This window comes from Mustela nivalis, assembly GCF_964662115.1.
Source record: "Mustela nivalis genome assembly, chromosome: 4".
Taxonomy (NCBI): Eukaryota; Metazoa; Chordata; class Mammalia; order Carnivora; family Mustelidae; genus Mustela; species Mustela nivalis.
Window position 1 is genome coordinate 31,931,722 of NC_139023.1, and position 18,388 is coordinate 31,950,109.

Here is an 18,388-nt window from a genome sequence, read left to right on the forward strand (position 1 = left end):
GTATAGAATCTACTGCTTCATAGAATCTCAGAACCATATTGGAGCTGAGAGGAGAATTTGTTCATTGATTAGAGAAACTTTTCCCCCTTTCTTTCTTTCTTTTTTTTTTCCCTCAATTTAATTTAATTTAATTTTTTTGTGTGTTCCAAAGTTTATTGTTTATGCACCACACCCAGGGCTCCATGCAACATGTGCCCTCCATAATACCTACCACCAGGCTCACCCAACCCCCAAACCCCTTCCTTCCAAAACCCTCAGTTTGTTTCTGAGTCCACAGTCTTTCATGGTTTATCTCCCCCTCCAATTTCCCCCAACTCACTTCTCCTCTCCATCTCCCAATGTCCTCTGTGCTATTCCTTATGCTCCACAAGTAAGTGAAACCATATGATAATTGACTCTCTCTGCTTAACCTATTTCACTCAGCATAATCTCCTCCAGTCTCGTCCACGTTGATACAAAAGTTGGGTATTCATCCTTTCTGATGGAGGCATAATACTCCATTGTATATACGGACCATATCTTCTTTATCCATTCATCCATTGAAGGGCATCTTGGCTCTTTCCATGGTTTGGCAACTGTGGCCATTGCTGTTATGAACGTGTGGTACAGATGGCCCTTCTTTTCACTACATCTGTATCTTTGGGGTAAATACCCAGTAGTGCAATAGCAGTGTCATGGGGTAGCTCTATTTTCAGTTTCTTAAGGAATCTCCATACTGTTTTCCCAAATGGTTGCAGCAACTTGCATTCCCACCAACACTGGAAGAGGGTTCCCCTTTCTCCACCCCTTTCTTGACAGAAGAGAAATCTAATCTCAGCTAGTGATAATTTGTACCACTGTCTTATTCTGGTCCAGTCATATTTAATTTCATCTTTTTGCCCCTTCCCTCCATTGAGACAATTGTTTTATAGATCAATTTTGTCCTAATCTATAGCTTCATGTAAGTGGAATCACATAGTATATGTTCTTCAAGTCTGTCTTAGTTTATTCATATAATGTTTTTGAGATTCATCCCTGTTATTGCTAGAATCAATAGCTTGGTCCTTTTTTATTATTGGGTAGTGTGCCCCTTTACTAATATATCATATTATTATATCTTAGTATATCATATCATATCATATCATATCTTATCTTATTAGTTCTCCTGTCAGTGGGCATCTTGCTTTTTGCCTATTACAAATATAGATTCCATGAAACATGTACACAATGTGGACATAGGTTTTTTTTATTTTTCTTGAATAAATAACTAGGAGTAAAATTATTGAGTGTGCAATTACATTTATTAGAAACCATCTAATAATTTTCCTAACTGGTTGTACCAATTAACATTCTCATTAGCAATGTGTAAGAGATCCAGTTGTTCCACATCTACATCAACACTTTAGATCTTCAGTCTTTTAAATAGGTTTTTTTTTTTTCAAGATTTCTTTTTCTTTCTTTATTTGAGATAGAGAGAGAGAGTGAGCACAAACAGGGGGGAAGAGTAGAGGGCGAGGGAGAAGCAGATTCCCCACTTAGCAGGGAGGGCTCCATCCCAGGACCCTAGGATCATGACCTGAGTCAAAGGAGATGCTTAACTGACTGAGCCACCCAGACGCCCCTAAAAGGTTAGCTATTCTAAATGTGATACAGTAATTTTGCATTGTGGCTTTAATTTGCATTCCCCCAATGACTAATTTATTCCCTTGTTTTCAGCCATTCAAATGTCTTCTTTTGTGAAATTCCCACTTCTTTATTAAATTGTCTTTTTTTTAAAGATTTATTTATTTATTTATTCGACAGACAGAGAGAGAGAGGAGGAAGCAGGCTCCCCGCTGAGTCCCGATGCAGGGCTCGATCCCAGGACCCTGGGATCATGACCTGAGCTGAAGGCAGAGGTTTTAACCTACTGAGCCACCCAGGCTCCCCTAGATTTTCTTTAATAATGATTTTTCAGAGTTCCTTATGTATCCTAAATAGAAGTCTTTGGACAGATATTTGTACTGTAAATATTTTCCCCCAGTTTTGTCTCCCCTCTTCATTTCCTTTTATTGAGATTTTATCATTTTCTATAGTCAGGTGTCTTGTGACTTATTCAAAACAGCTTTGCCTACCCCACGAATATAAAGATACTCTCCTGGCTTAGCATTAACATTTAGATCAGACTTTCTCTGTCTTGACACTATTGACATTTCAGGATGGAGAATCCTTACTGAGAGGTGGGGTTATCCTGTGTTTTATAGGATATTTAACATCATCCATGGCCTCTAGCTACTAGAGGCCAATAGCTAGAGTGGTGGCAATGGTAGTAGTAGTAGCTTTCAATGCCATTTTTTTCCATATGGGAATCTAATAGTTCCAGCCTTATTTCTCAAGAAGATTTTCCATTCTTCATTGTCTTGAACTGGCATCTTTCTTGAAAATCGATTGACCTTATTGTGTGTGTCTATTTCTCCAGTCTATTTGTTTATTTCACTCTACTTATTAAACATTTTCTTGAATACCCTAGATTGTTTGCATTTTTATATAGATTTAAAATTACGGGTCAAATTCTGCAAAAAGTCTGGTGGAATTTAGTTGAGATTGCATTGAAACTATAGGTATCTTTAAAATGTCATCTTCCGATGCAAAACGTGAGATGTTTCCTCCTGTATTTCGGTTCTATAATTTCTTGGCAAAGTTTACATTGTAGTTTTAAATAGGAAATCCTATACATATTTCATAAAATGTATTCCACATCCTTAATATGGCTGATAGCATTATAAATTGTATTACTTTAGTTTTACATTCTGTTTGTTTCTTGTATATTTTATTTCTAATTTTTATAAAATGACCTCAAATCCAACAATATTAACTTCACCTTGAAGTTCAGTAATCTGTAGATATTTTTGGATTTTCTACAATCCAGTCATGTTGTTTACAAATAATGAGCTTTATTGTTTCCCAGTCTTTATGACTTTTTATTTTTTTTCTTGTCTGTTTCATTGGAGAGGACCTTCATCATAATATTGAAGAGAACCGTTAAAAGTAGACATTTATGTACTCTTCTTGATTTTAAAGGAAATGATTTAATCTTTTTAGCATTAGGTATAATGTTGGCTATAGATTATCATACCCAGTGAGTTCCTTTTTATTTTTAGTTCAAGTGTTGAGTTTTGCTCTAGCAAGCAGCCAAAGACACAATGATACCATGGAAATTTTGTTTTTGGTCTTCTGAAGGCAAGGGTGTTTTGTTTTTTCCCTTATCTTTACAATATAGCCCTTAATCCTTGGCCTTAACTCTAAATATGGGGCTCTTCTGGGATTTTAAGGAAATATTCACTGTTTACCACTTGAACTCCAGATTCTGACTTTGCAACATAAGCAGCCTTTGAAATCTCTGCTCTACTATCTGGTCTCTCAGCTACTTCTTTCCTCTGAGTGATAGTGTGATTTATAATAAATATATATTTGATCTTTGTGTCTTTTTCTGGCACAGAGCTAAAACCCTTAAAATTTAGGACCAGTTCTGAGTCACGGAACATGTGGGGATGCTGGGAGAGTGACATGTTCAGAGAGCACTTGGAAGTTCCTTTCCCCACACTTCACCATATGTGTTTCCTCCATCCGGCTGTTCCTGAGTGATAACCTTTTATAATAAACTGGTAATCTAGTAGGTAAGATGTTTCTCTGAGTTCTCTAATCAATCTCAGATTGAGGGGTCTTTGGAACCTCATATGTCTAGCTGGTTGATTGGAAGCACAGGTGACAACCTAAGCTTTTTTTTTTTTTTTTTTTTAAGATTTTATTTATTTATTTGACAGAGAGAAATCACAAGTAGACGGAGAGGCAGGCAGAGAGAGAGAGAGGGAAGCAGGCTCCCTGCCAAGCAGAGAGCCCGATGCGGGACTCGATCCCAGGACCCTGAGATCATGACCTGAGCCGAAGGCAGCGGCTTAACCCACTGAGCCACCCAGGCGCCCCCAACCTAAGCTTTTGATAGACATCTGAAATGGTGGTGATGGGAGGGCCATCTTGTGGGACTGGCCCTTCCCCTCTGGATCTGATACCATCTCCCGGTAGACAGTGTCAGAATTGAGTTGAACTGTAGGACCCCCAGCTAGTAACAGAGAACTGCTTGGTGGTGTGGGGAAAACCCACATGCCCAGAATTTTACTCTGCATGAGTAGGTTAGGAGTCAGCCTGGGATTTAAGTGGAGTTAATAAGCAGATTTGGTGATTCCCCTCTGTTTGGTTCTCTCATTTCTTAGAATTTTCCATTCAGTTCCAGGCATCCTGCAACCCCAAATGTCAATATTTATTTCTTTAATCCAGTAAGTTTTCAGTTTCCTTATGAGCTATATTCTGAGCAAATTGGGAAGTGTTCTCAGAGGAGAAGCTGGATAAATGTAAGTTCATTCTGTTTGTTTCTCTTCCCCCAGTGATTGAATCCCTTCCAGTTCCTTTCCGGTAGTAGCTGCTTTCCAAAGCCTTTGACAGTTGTTTATTTTTCATTATTTTGTTCAAAATAAATGTGTTATTAGTAGAAGACTTAGCCTGCTATAAACTGTTCCTCTATTACTGATTTTCCCTCCCCATACTGGATTTCTTACGGTTCCTCCAACACACAACTTTTCTAACTTCTGGGTCTCCACATATGCTATTTCTTTACCTGGGGCCCAGTCACCCTTGCTCTGTAGCTAACTTGCTTCCAATTATCCTTCATGCAGGAGCTGAAACATCAGCTGTTCAACAAAGTCTTTTCTTACCATCTTTAACACATCTAGGTTGGTTCTCATGCTGTAATTCCCATAGCACACTGTACCATTTGTTATGGTATAAGACTCATCTTTCCTGTACTTATTTAATACTTTCTTCCTTTTTAGAGTGTAAGCTGCATGAGAATAAAAACCATACCCTATACCATGCCTCACCAATAAGAAAGTATTCGATAAAGATTATAGTTTTCTTTAATGTCAAAGTATAAAATGTTTTGATCACCTTTTCACAAATATTGAGCAAGTGATTTATTAAAGTTATTCATAAAGGAATCCATCAGGATACAGACACATGTACAGGTAGGCATCGACCAATAATTACAACAAAATTTCTTTTTGTCCACTTTGCTAATGTTGCCTATGTGTTCAAACTATGTCCAGCTCGGAAGTACAATAGCACCTTTTTGGAAAGCTTTCAGTGATAGTAGCACAAAGCAAATATTTAAAAAACTAAGTCCAGATAAGTCTTCTGGAAGCTTTTAAATCATCACCAAGAAATCCACCCAATAATGTTAATGATCTATCATTAATGTCATCAGCTCCAAGACAGCTTTACAGCTTTAAAAAATTCTACTAAGTATAAATACAATTATATTCTTTTCCACTCTCCAGAGCCATCTTCCTCTCTGTAGCTGAGACACACAGAAGTGCGTTATACATCTCGGGAGTTGGATTAACTCATTTTAGACAAAAGGGTGACATGGCCATAGGCACTGTTAGTTATATTCTGTCTTCTCTTCAGAAAAATCAAACACATTTAGCAAATCAGAGTTTGGATATCCTGGGATACTCCTGGGTACTCCATTAATTCCAAGCAGAAACCAAAGTCTAACCCAGGGCATGGCACATCATTGGGAAACAAACCTTTATTTAATAAATCGTTGAAAATGGCCACGGCAAAAATTCAAAACAAAGGCAATTACAATAAACAAAGTTTATTGATTAGTCCATAAACATGACCTTTAAAAAAAAAAAAGTATAAACCATACAACTGACTTTGGTAAATAAATCAAAGTGCTCCCCCGGTGGGAGGTCCACCTAACCAACACAGCTCTTACAGCGCTGAAGACCATTCTCGTTGCAGACAGTACACTTCAGAGCTTTGAAAGAGTCTGTAAAGCAGTTTCGAAACACTGACATCTTGCTCCCGTGGCAGACGGAGCACGGAAGAAAGCCAAAGCCTCCACAGGAGGGGCACTCATGTGGATGCTGTACTCTCTGTAGAGGAACAGGGAGGACAGAAGACGTGTTAGCATGAACGACTCAGTCAGCCTTCCTGTAGTTCTGTATTATGGATGGTCGTAAAATAATATGGACATGATATGGCTGTGGACTTGAAATCACCGACCATTTATGCACATTAGACCCGGGGGGAAGCTTGCTAAAGTTCTACTTATTATCCCATTGATGGCCATGAACAGCACAACCTCGGTTCGTGAAGGCTGGTACATTTTAGGTGAAAGGGTCCATAACCCAGGAAGTCTATCTTATGAAAACATGCATCTTTAAACCAAGCAATTCAGAAAATGGTTATTTGCATTAGAGGAAAGTACTATAGCTTTCCCTTCAGTAACTCTGAACAGTTTTCTAGTTTTGTTTATAGAAGAGTATCGCTAATAGTGAGTCTGGAAAATCAGAAAACTAAAAGCTGAATAGTGGAGGAGCCACTGTCAGCTGAAGATTTATTGTTGTGCTGCACATTTGAATAATGCTTTGGTTTCTTAAAAGCACCTTCAAATGCCTTATTGCATAAGCCTTCCCTAAGCTCATCCTTTACACATACAGACACCTTCTACGACAAAGCAGGTAATTCAGGCATCTTTACCCTCTTTTTTATATTTAAGGAAATAGGCATTGAAATCTTAAGACATTTATCTAAGTCCATGAAACGTCCCACAATGGCTATCCACCGCTCTACCTCAAGTAAAGATAAAACACCCTTCTACTAGAATGAAAATAACTATGTAGTGTGTTGAGGATAATATTTTGAAAATTATTCGCACACATTTCTATTTGCTTCTTTGAGCACATATCCTTTGCTGGCGCCCACTAGTGGTATCCATCATCTGGGGGGAGATTAAGAAGGAGTCCTTACAGAATGAATACAGAGAGAAAAGCGAATTAAGACCAAGCTTCTGACTTGCAAAATAGGAGTCTGCAGCAGTGTTTGAGAGCTTGGCTTTGTGAAGGGAATAATTGCTAAAATAAGATTGGGAAGGGGTGCCTGGGTGGCTCGATGGATTAAGCCTCTGCCTTCAGCTCAGGTCCTGGGATTGAGTCCTCCGTGGGGCTCTCTGCTCAGCAGAGGGCCTGCTTCCCCCTCTCTCTCTGCCTGCCTCTCTGCCTACTTGTGATCTCTCTTTCTCTCTCTCTCTGTCAAATAAATAAATAAAATCTTTTTTAAAAAATAAAGAAATAAAGAATAAAATAAAATAAGATGATCTATATACACACAGAGAAACACACTCAGACAAACATATTTTATATACACATACATATGGCTATTCTCTGGAGATTCACAACTGCACATACTAAGTCCCCAAATGAAAGGAACCCATTAACTAGGTTTAATCCACCGTTTCCCCAGCTCATACAGCTACGATAACCCTTTTCCCAGGAAATAACTGTAATTCTCTCACAATTAATACCTTAAGGAATGCACTTTGGAGAACAAACATGAAGGGCATGATTGCCTGAAAATCTGTATGTTCCCAGGTTCTTTTTCAGATATACATTTTCTCTATATGGCAAAGTTCACTTGCAGTCACAGTTTGACTTAGCTATTAGATCAAGATGGCAAAATCCATGCAATATCTCATTTTTAGTGGCACAGAATTACCTTGATGGAAAGTAGTGGCTGGCAAGCTGAATGAAGCAAACAAGGAACTTTATCAAGATTATAGACTCAAAACTGCTCCCAAAAAGTTAGATTAAGGGTGTACAGCAATCTGATTATTTTCTAGGTAGGTTTTTGTTACTCCTCTGTGCAAGAATTGACCAAAACATGGTATAGTGAATCAATAATTGTACATAATATTAAAAAGTCTTTAGAAAAAAATCCAACAACTTCGAGTAAAAGCAAACCTAGTGATAGGAAATGAAGGGAGGCAAGGAGAAGGGAGTTGAGGGAAACTGGAGTGGGAGACGAAACATGAGAGACTATGGACTCTGAGAAGCAAACTGAGGGTTTTGGAGGGGAGGGAGGTGGGGGGTTGGGTGAGCCTGGTGGTGGGTATTAAGGAGGGCATGTGTTGCATGGAGTACTGGGTGTGGTGCATAAACAATGAATTCTGGTACACTGAAAAGAAATTTAAAAAATAAAAAATTTTAAAAATAAAATAAAATAAAAAGTTAGAAAAAAGCAAATTATAAGAGAATTAGTAAATAATGGTGTTCTTAGTGAATTTTAGAAAGAATATGATGAAGATAGGCCCTTGACATTCATCAGAGCTATGCTAGAAGTTTATATTAAAAATACATAATGACTTGTACAGCAAGAGCCCTGACTGGTCAGAACAAATGTTGGGCTGGCCTAGGTTCTAGAGAAAGGACCTGCAGGGCCCCTGAATCTGGGATTTCACCTATTCGTGCTAGATTACAACTAGGTCTGGTTCCAAGCAGAATAGGGTTATCAAATTTTGCAACTAAAAAGATAAGATGCCCAGTTAATTTGAATTTCAGATAGAGTACAAATAAATGTTTGTATAGGTATCTTCCAAATACTGCCAAACTATGGAAACAGCCCAAATGCCCCTTGATACTTGAATGGATAAAGAAGATGTGGAAGATAGATGCTTTGGAATATTACTCAACCATCCAAAAGAATGAAATCTTGCCATTCCCAATGATGTGGATGGAGCCAGAGAGTATTAGGCTAAGCAAAGTAAGTCAGAGAAAGACAAAAACCATATGATTTGACTCATATGTGGAATTTAAGAAACAAAACAAATGATCATTGAGGAAAAAAAGAGAAAGAGAGGCAAACCAAGAAACAGACTCATAACTATAGAGAACAAACATAGTTATCAGAGGGGAGGCAGGGGGACGATGGATTAATACAGGATAGGGATTAAGGAGTACACTTGTGATGAGCATCAGGTGTTGTATGGAAGTGTTGAATCACTCTATTGTATGCCTGAAGCTAATATTATACGGTATGCTAACTAACTGAAATTTAAATGAAAACAACCAAAAAGGAGCAAATCCCACAGTCATTCCTCTTTATGAGTAGTTTTTAACCTTTATTTACATCCATGCTTGTCTCCAATAATGTATTACATGGGATCCTCAAACCAAAAAGAATTAAAATGATACGTGCTGTGACCAAAACAGAAGTGGGGTGGGGGAGCAGGTCTGGAGTTCGCAAGGCTCCATTAGCCTCCAGGAATCTCATTCCGGTTAAGCCACCCAGCACAATCGACTCCATTTGTTCTTCCAATAAAAATAAATAATTCAGTCATTTCTAGCTGTCTCCTTCAGAGAGCACTTTTGTTATAATGTTATACTTTCGTTAGACTTTGGTTCCAACTTAAAAGAGTCTCAACAAAGAAAAAGAACTGGCTTGGATTCGATATATTAGATGCAGCTAAGGAGATGGTTCTGCCCTCAGGACAGATGTTGAAAGAGCTGGAAAAGTCCCCTAAACAGGGACAATGGAAACAACCCAAATGTAGAATCTAGAAAGGAGGAAGAAGGGAGAACCAAAGGTAGCAATAGTCATTATTCTTAGCAACAAAGCAGACTTCCACTTTCAATGAAGAAGTTTACTGCAGCAACATTGAACTTGAAGCAATTAGCTCTTCCATGCCCTGTAGCCCAGCAAAGTGAGAAACTATGTAGACCTGGGTGAGAATACCACAAGGAGGACTGAGTCTACAGAATGACCCTCCTTTGAATAGTGGTTTGGGTATAGGCATGTCCTTTTGGGGTGGAATTCAAAAAGAAAGGGGGGAGAAGTCATTCCCCCACTTTACCTATTTCTGTTCACATATACTTGGTGAGAGACTTTAAAAAAATAGACACTCAGTAGGTAAGACACATTCATGTATTCCTTCATTCCACAATACTAAGTGTCTACTTGCCAGGCACTGTACGAGGCAGTGGGGATAAAGCAGTGAGCCAGACACTTTCCTGTTCACTTCAGAGTAGCTCTCAACCCCACCCTTAGGTCTTTGAATAAGTCTCCTCCATACTGCAATCATCTGAATTGAAGCACAGAAGAACTCCAGAGTTTCAACAAAGGACCAAGGACACAAGGAGAAAAGGGTGGAGGTCATCAATGGTTGTCAAATAGATTTCCTTTGTAGCACAAACTCAAATTCAGAAACATAAAGAGATTTTCCCCTTATCTAATACAGAAACATCAAAGGCTTTCAATGTCTTCTTTGAAATTAGGAAATGAATGTATTTATTATTTTTAACCTCAGATTGCCCATTCCTATTCTAATAGAGCTAGAAAGACTTTTTTTAAGTATTCCAACAAAGAGGAAGTAATTTATCTGAGTTCCTGAAACCATTAGCCTCATCAACCAGATTGTCTATGAAGTGAATTTATCTACATAAGAAATCCTCAAAGAGTGCACACTTGGCATATAGTCCTCTCTGGACAATTTACCTCTGTCTGTGTATTTTGTTTTAAACTATATTCAACAAAATTCAGTGAATGCTTGCTAGGTAGCTGCTAAACACCTCTCTGTCTGATCAGGCTGATAATAGACACAATTTACTCAGTGTTTCTGAAGGAGCAGGAGGCTGGCTGAGGACAAAGCAAAAGCCGGCGCCTTGCACCCCCACCCTTCACCCGCTCCCCTCCATATGTGTAGCATTATAAATAGTTAACTTGCAGAAATCACAGTCCTGCAGGGTAGGACTGTCTCCCTTGGTTTGCAAATGTCCTTGAGATTTACAACAACGAAGTTACCTTACGTTTGATAGCAGGAATGTAACATTTCACCAGGAGACTCCCAATTGTCATTATGTTAGTGCCTCATTAAAGGGAAAGTGGCCTTGGCTTGGCTTGATAGTAACCAGGCCTTCAATATCCTGATAGTGCTTTTTTTTTTTTTTTTTTTTTTTTTTTTTTGCATGCGTGGGCTAACCGGCCAGTTCTGCTTCTGTAAGATTGCTTTGTCTGCTTTCGCGCGGGGTCCCCTGACCCAATCCACGGATGCCAAGTATGCCTTTTTCAAATGTTCAAATTGTCAACCAATCAGCTCCGCCCCACCCAAAACTTGTTTGTACCTGTCTATAAAAATCCTGCACCACCCCAGCCTGGTGTGCTCAGCTAGCAGGAACTGCTGACCACCCGCAGGCGCCTGCGTAACAATAAAGAACCTCTTGCTGTTTGCATCCTGTGGCAGTGTTGAATTCTTGGGTAAGGGGATCCGCGAGTCTTTCATTTCCAGCATCCTCCTTTGCAGACTTGAGAAAGACGCCACTGAACAAAATCCAGACACAGAGGAAATTTGTAGCTCATGATCCTAAATGTGTAAGTTAAACATATGAGTCTGTTTCTCGAACCCATGGTGATGGACTGCCACAAACATACTTAAAAAGATGTTCAGATATCAGAGAGAGGCAGGCAGAGTACATGGCCTGATTTTCCAGGTGAGTAGGTGGTGTTCTGCTGCTGTGGTCTATGACCAAGCCATGGGCACCCCCAGAGGGACGGGCAATCATCCAGAGCAATGCTTTTCCAGGGAGAGTTAGAACACTTTCTGACAGCTCCAATGCCCCGTAAAAATAGCCATAGCATCCTCCATCTGTAGCTGAAAATCTTACCCCTGTTCTTCATGAACAATAAGTAGTCACCAGCCCTCAGGGGAGAGTTAAGATTTTACAAGAAAAAAGTACAGGCAATGGACACTATATTGGCAATCTCATTAGAAATGACAAGAATGTTTGTTCATATCTTTAAAAAAAAATAGCAAGGCAAAAGCATACTTGGAGCTTCTCTACCATCTGCAATCTTTAATTCAGTATCTGCCATAACCAGGTGTTTGCTAATACATCTCAAGGCTCCCCCGGCTTTCTCTGTGTGGACACCAGCAGGATCAGCCATTCATCATGGTTATTGTTTAGGGGAGCCTGAAATACTTCTTTGCTTCTAATCTCCAGCTTGTTTATTCATATAAAAAAATACATAAATACATAAATAAAAAATTTCACTCAAATGGTGTTTTCATTTCATCCTTCTCACCCAAGCATTATCCTACATAAAATAATAATTTTTCCCTCCTTTTTCATCAGTTAATGGCTTTGCCTTCTCAAAAAAGAAACCTTAGATGAAAGAGGATTTATTCATCTTTTCGCTCAACAAATATTTATTGTCTATTATTTGCCAATCCCTGTTCTAGGCACTAGAAGAAAAGAACAGAACAAAGTAGACAAGGATCTTGTGTCCACATAGTGCTCATACTGTGTCCCCATGGGGCTCATACTCTCATACTGGGAGAATCCCCTGCAAATTTCATCTCAGGAACAGAAGCCCCACTGGTGCACCTAGCTCCACTGAGCACAAGTACCCATACCAGCCATTGCTATATTCCAGCAGCTTCTGCTGGCTTTGACCAGCTCCTCATGCGTAAGTCCACTGACAATCTTCATCAATGAATCAGGCTCACTCAGCTTCCCAGAGCCGTTTTCACTTGGGCTGAATGTATGCTAAGATTCTTCAACCAGGAAATTTTAAATTATTTGTTGACCGCATTTTTAATGGTCTAACTGCAACTGCTCTGCCTCTTTGCTCACCATCATTTGGAATAACTACTGAAAACAAGGACCTGAATTATGAGGACCAAGACAGGCATCATCTACCATGTAGTACCAAGTTACAGCAAACTAGAACCTGGCAAAATTTGCCTGGTTTCTCTCTAAAATTAAGACCAATTTACCTATCTTTCAGGATACCCCACCCCTAGTTTCAGAGCCTAATGTTAAAATCTATCCTGCTCCCTGGATGTAATGCTCTGTCTACTTGAGCCTTAGGCCCTACCTCATATGATCAGATTTCGCAGACAACTATATGCCACTTAATTTGAGAATCATGGAAGCATAGATTCATGCTGAAGACCATGGGCTTTGGAGTCAAGGTGACTGGAATCATGACTCAAACACTATGTGTAAGGTCTTTAGCAAGTGATCTAATCTTCTGTGCCTCCATTTCCTTGTCAATAAAATGGAAACAATAATAGAACCCAACATGTAGAACTGTTGTGAGGTTTCGATGACTTGATACATGTAAAACATCAAGAATATTACTTGCTACATAGCTAAGTCTCCAATGTTTCCAACCTCATGAATATTTAAATCCTACCACGGCCAAAAGTCAACTTGAAGAATGAGATTGGTTTAGACCAGAATCCTGCATCCCTAGCCACTCTTCTTGGCTCTTCCAATTGTCTCTCTTGAAGGTATCTTTACCTAGGTTAGTGTGCCTTAAGCCCTAGCCTCTTTCACTGGCAGAGTTTAGGGCTTTCTTGGATGGCCACAATTTCTCTACCAGTTTTGCCATACAGGAAAAGCAGCCCAACAGAGTTATAGCACTTTACAGCAACTACAACAGCATAAGCCAGTACCATACAATTCTTTTCAACATCAGTAAACATCTTAAACATTTGCACCTTATTTATGTTATCTGTAGAATGGAGACAGACTTAGTGAAGAGGACAAAAGCTTCTTTCTAAAATTCTTTGAGTTGAGAGAGAAAGGTTATATATATAGCATGAGGGTGTTAACCAATCTGAATTAAGGGATTATAGACACAAAAAACAAAAGTTCATGAGCAGCTAGGCCAATCATCAATCTTCAAAAACAGTAATGAGAGAGATTTACCATATATGCTCTAAAAGATGCTATTAAATGACAGAAATAAAAACAGTATGATATTGGTACAATGAGAACCGACAATGGAACTGACTAGAGAGCTCAAACCAAGACCCGAATGTACATGAGGATTTACTATGGTATAAAACTGGCGCAAAAAAGCAATAAAAAAATGGTAGATTATTTAGTAGGTGATTTGGGGAAGCTATTTCATTGTAAGTAAGAAAATGAAGGGCAACCCTGACAGGACCCCTCTCACTCCTGAGAACTCTTTCTGTATCTTCACTTCAAAAACTTCTATCATTTTATTCACAAAAAAAAAAAAAAAAAAGAAAGAAAGAAAGGAAAGAAAGAAAAAGAAAAAGAAAATGAAAGGCATTTCATATGAATGAAGACCTAGATGTGAGACATTAAAAAGTTAATGGAAAGAGATACAGGATAATACCTTTGTGACCTTAAAATGAAAGTTTACTTCATTATGAGGAAAAATAATTTGATTCTATCAGAGTATTTCTATTGGATGAAGGACATCATGAAAAAAACTGGAAAAAGGAAAGGAAATATTGGGAATGACTAAAATGAACAAAAAATTAATATTTAGAATACAGAAGGAGCTTCTGAAAACCAACCAAAACAAGCAAACAAAAAAACTTTTATGATGTAAGATGTAAGAATACACAATTCACACAAGAAATCCAAACTCTAACAAGAATAAATGAGATACCTAAACTCAGTGGTAATCAGGAAAATATAAATTAGAACAGTAAGGCAATATATATTTACACTTTTTTGCTATTACCCTAGCAAAAATTAGCGAACAGTACATTAGAGAACAATGTAAAACAATAAAAAATGCAGAAACAAATAAAATAATGTGGCAACACACTAAACTTCTTTATCTACAAGAGGGACTAACTCCAAAGTGAACCATTTCAGAGACACAGCTACTTGGAAAATTAAGTGTACACTTAAGCAATTTCTACTCCCAGAGAAGTTCTTAAGGGAATATGTCCAAGGCCATGTTCACTGTCTGAGAAAGATGTTGAAGGACATCTAGGTATCCATCAATGGAAGAGTAGGTATGCAAAAAATAGTGGGTGTCACCATGGAGTGGCACTGTCCAAAACGGAGCCACTGGTCACATGCAGCTATTTAAGTTTAATTGTAAATAAGTAAAATTAAATAAAATTAAAATTTCAGTTTCTCAGTCACACTAGCCATGTTATTCACTATAATAGTGGCTATAAAGTGCTCAGTAGCCATATATAGCCTACTTTGGATAATGCAGATATAAAATATTTCCACCCTGGAGTAGTTAGAAGAAATGGATTATATGTTCATACAGTAACATAGATGATCCTTAAAAACATAGCACCTAGTAAAAATAATTTGCAATACAGTTGGTACAGTACATAAGTGTTACATAAATAAAAAATGTACACAGAAAATAACATACCTTAACCAAGTTAAATCATTTAAATAAAAAGGTATGCCAAATTAATGGTTTCAAAGGGTTGGAGTCAAGTATAGGGACAAAAGGAAAAAAAAAAATCCATCCATACAGATTTTCAAGCTGAGAAAAGTGGCAGAATATGAAGTACCTGCCCTCATTGTGCTTGTCCTTCAGGGAAGATCACAGTATGAAAAATGCATGATTCCTAAAACCAAGGAACACATAGTTCATCTGGGACAGAGCCAAATAGCCATAGAAAAGTAATACAAAAGCAAAAAGAAAAAAAAAAAATTGATAAGCATCCAACAAAAAGAGGGTTATAGGAATTCCTAGGTGAGAGAGACCAGGTATGATTTGGGGGAAGAAGCGATACGCTATGTGGGTCTTGAAGATGGTGGAGGGAAATGAGGAGTTGGGCCAAGAGCATTCTAGTCAGACTAGACAGCTTGCCCAAAAGAATGGTAGGAAGAAGCCACACATAGTTCTCTCTTTCAAATGAAATACAAAAAAAATGATAGAGAATCAGACATGAGGTCAGTAAAGGAAACTAAAGCAAGAAGAGCCAGTACTAGCATATAGATACTGGGTGGCCATATTGCCCAGTTCACCTGGGAATGTCCTGGTTTATGTGTGCTGGCCCAGAACAATTATTAGTAGAACCTTTTCATTCTCAAAGTGTCCCAGTTTGGGCAAGAAAATGTATGACTTTCCTAACGATAGAAACAGGCTGATAAAATAGTGCAACAGAGAGCTTCCTCTTTTGATACATTATATATTTTGATTTAATACATTATATATTTGAACCAATCACTGTTCTGATGCTATAATCATTAGAATTAGAACAAAATTAAAGTGTGTACTTTTGGAGAAACCATTCTCCTGTAATCTTTAGAAATGATAAGCTGGTCCATGGAAAAAATAATTTAAATGGAAATTGTAAATGTGCTTCAAAACAATTGCCTGATTCTGAAACACTTCATCAACAACTCTATTATGATGAATTAGGCTCTAATAGCGCTGACTGGAATTCCCAGCTAATAGTATGAGGTTGGTAGAAGCTAACACCAAAGTCACCCCATCAGGAGCAAATCTAATAGCAGGTGATATCAAATTAAAACTGCCACACGTATCCTGTTCATATTTGAAAGAACATGGAGAGAAGAATTCAATTAGGAAAACTCAGTTACAATCAGAATGTGTTTAACATTTTGATTACTAAAAATAAGTTGCTAAAAGCACAATTACCTCAATTTTGGTTAAGAGGTCTTGCAGTTCTCCTGATTCATTCATTGACAAAATTTTCTCAGCACCCTATTAACAAGAAAGGGTTGGGGGGGGGGGGAGAAAATCCATTTTGTTAGTATTGGAGGAAACAAAGTTCTAGCCAGGAGAGAGTTTAACCCACCAGATATTGAACACCATTCTTCCCTTCAGGTCTAAGTAAACTTACAACCAGGAGGCCAAATTGGGGAGTAAATTTCTTCTTCCCTTCACACATTCTCCCATTTGTTAAGGTTTAGTGGAAGCCAAGGAAGACTGCCAGCAGGAGGTGAGAGCCAGGAAGCCCACCACTGTCAGATTAGGTCCACATATGGAAGGTTCCGGCACACCCTCGGAGTTGTTCAGAGAGCCTGAAGGCCGTTGTGCCACCTGGGAAAGGAGACCATTGAGCAAATTCCCAGCTGGGGCTGTATCCACCCTATTCCCACCAGTGCTGACATAACCCTTATAGCCATCCGTGTAAAGAGAGCAGCAGCTAATAGTAATAATGAAATTAATAACACTGACACTAATTAAGCACACTTTATGAACCAGGCATCCAACACCCCCTGATTGGAAGTGGTAGACTCTACTGAGAGCACAAAGTGAGCCTCGGTGAGATTAAGCAACAATTCCAGGACCAGGCAGAAAGCATTCAGAATGGGAATTTGAGCACAAGCAGGGGACTCATTCCACCCAGAAGGACACCGTGCCATTTGGGACTCCAGAAACGATTCAGAGCAAACCTGAGCCAATCCCAGAGAACCGACACTTTCAACAGCCCCCTTGACATAAATCCCGAGCCTGACACTCACCCCAACCCATGCCCTCAACACGGCCCTTGGGGAAGGTCACCACAAAGCCAGCTGGTCGGACCTTCCATGCTCCTAGGCCCTAACCCCAACCCTCAGTTGGGTTCTGAGAGGTCCATTCGCAGAGGCCTGGCTCCAAAGTCCCAGGGACTGAGAAATACCAGAGGACTTAGCCTGCAACATAGAAGGAAACGGTGCCATATGGAACTCCAGAACGGATTCAGAGCAGGAGAAATCTGAATGCAAACCTGAGCCAGTCCCAAACTTGACCATGAAAATGAGAACAGGGGCAACGTTTGCGCGTTCCAACAAACTCACAGTGTTTCTTCTTTTCTCCTTTCCTGTCCAGCCTCTTACATTCTCCTACTCGATTTCCCAAAGTAGAGGCATAGAGAAAGAAGGGAATTACTTCTGATCAAAGGCAGAGACCATGTATGCCTTGTTCACCACATCTCCCTGGCACAGAGTAACAATTGCCGGCACAGAAGAGAGGTTGAAACAATTTTTGATTAATCAACAAGAGCAGGAAAAATAGCATCACACAGTAAGTAGTTCTTGGATTCAATCCATGCTGGGCAGGGCAGAAAACACAAAGACTCACTTAAAAATTCTTTAAAGCTCTTTGTTCATAAGAAGGTTACAATAGGTTTTTATGCAAACACCCAACAAAGCCAGCCACAATGTAGAATGGAAAAGACAAGTGTCAAGTGGACAGCGCGGAGAAGGTCAGTGAGGAAACCCTAACATGGGGGAAAGGATCTGCTTATTGAGGGCAGAGAGGGCATTCTGAGGTTAGCGGCGTTTGATCCAAATCCTGAAGCTGAAGGGGGGTTTCTAAGACAGTGTAGGCAATTTTCATACTGGTATAGAGGAGCCTTGAGTTCTGGGTTTTATTTTACTTCAGTTTATCTTATAAAATTCATGTCATCTGAATCACCATCAGAAATGTCAACTTGACATACGAAAAAGTACTATGAATGAATACCCAGGGCTACAGAGAATGTATGTAGGTCAGGTTATTTGGTTTCCATTGGGGGTGGCTTGGCCAGGAGTACAGACAGACAGAGCTACAGTAGCAACCAAGGTAACAAAAGCACCGAACGAAACATGGAATTCTAAATCATAGCAATAACTGGCACTATTTTACTTGGGCTGCATTCTATTTCTTTAAAGGAATCAGCTCCGTGCTAAAATGGAAAAAGCTCCTGGGGAATCTGGTCCATGAACGAATTCAGCAAGGAGAATATATGACTCATTTTTCTTCAATGAAAGCACATGCACCACAATGACCCCAGACAAAATGA

At 39.1% G+C, this 18,388-nt stretch overlaps 1 long non-coding RNA gene across 2 annotated transcripts; it reads right to left on the minus strand.

The window, feature by feature from the left end:
* Positions 1-5,655: 5,655 nt before the first annotated feature.
* On the minus strand, positions 5,656-17,652 carry LOC309863689. 2 transcript variants are annotated; one of them, XR_014311181.1, is made up of 4 exons: positions 17,403-17,565; positions 16,463-16,662; positions 16,258-16,323; positions 5,656-5,954 (listed from the first exon to the last, which is right to left on the minus strand). It is a non-coding gene; the product is annotated as an uncharacterized lncRNA (long non-coding RNA). The 2 variants fall into 2 exon arrangements; XR_014311180.1 differs by lacking the exon at positions 16,463-16,662 and having other exon boundaries at positions 17,403-17,652.
* Between the last annotated feature and the right edge of the window lie 736 nt (positions 17,653-18,388).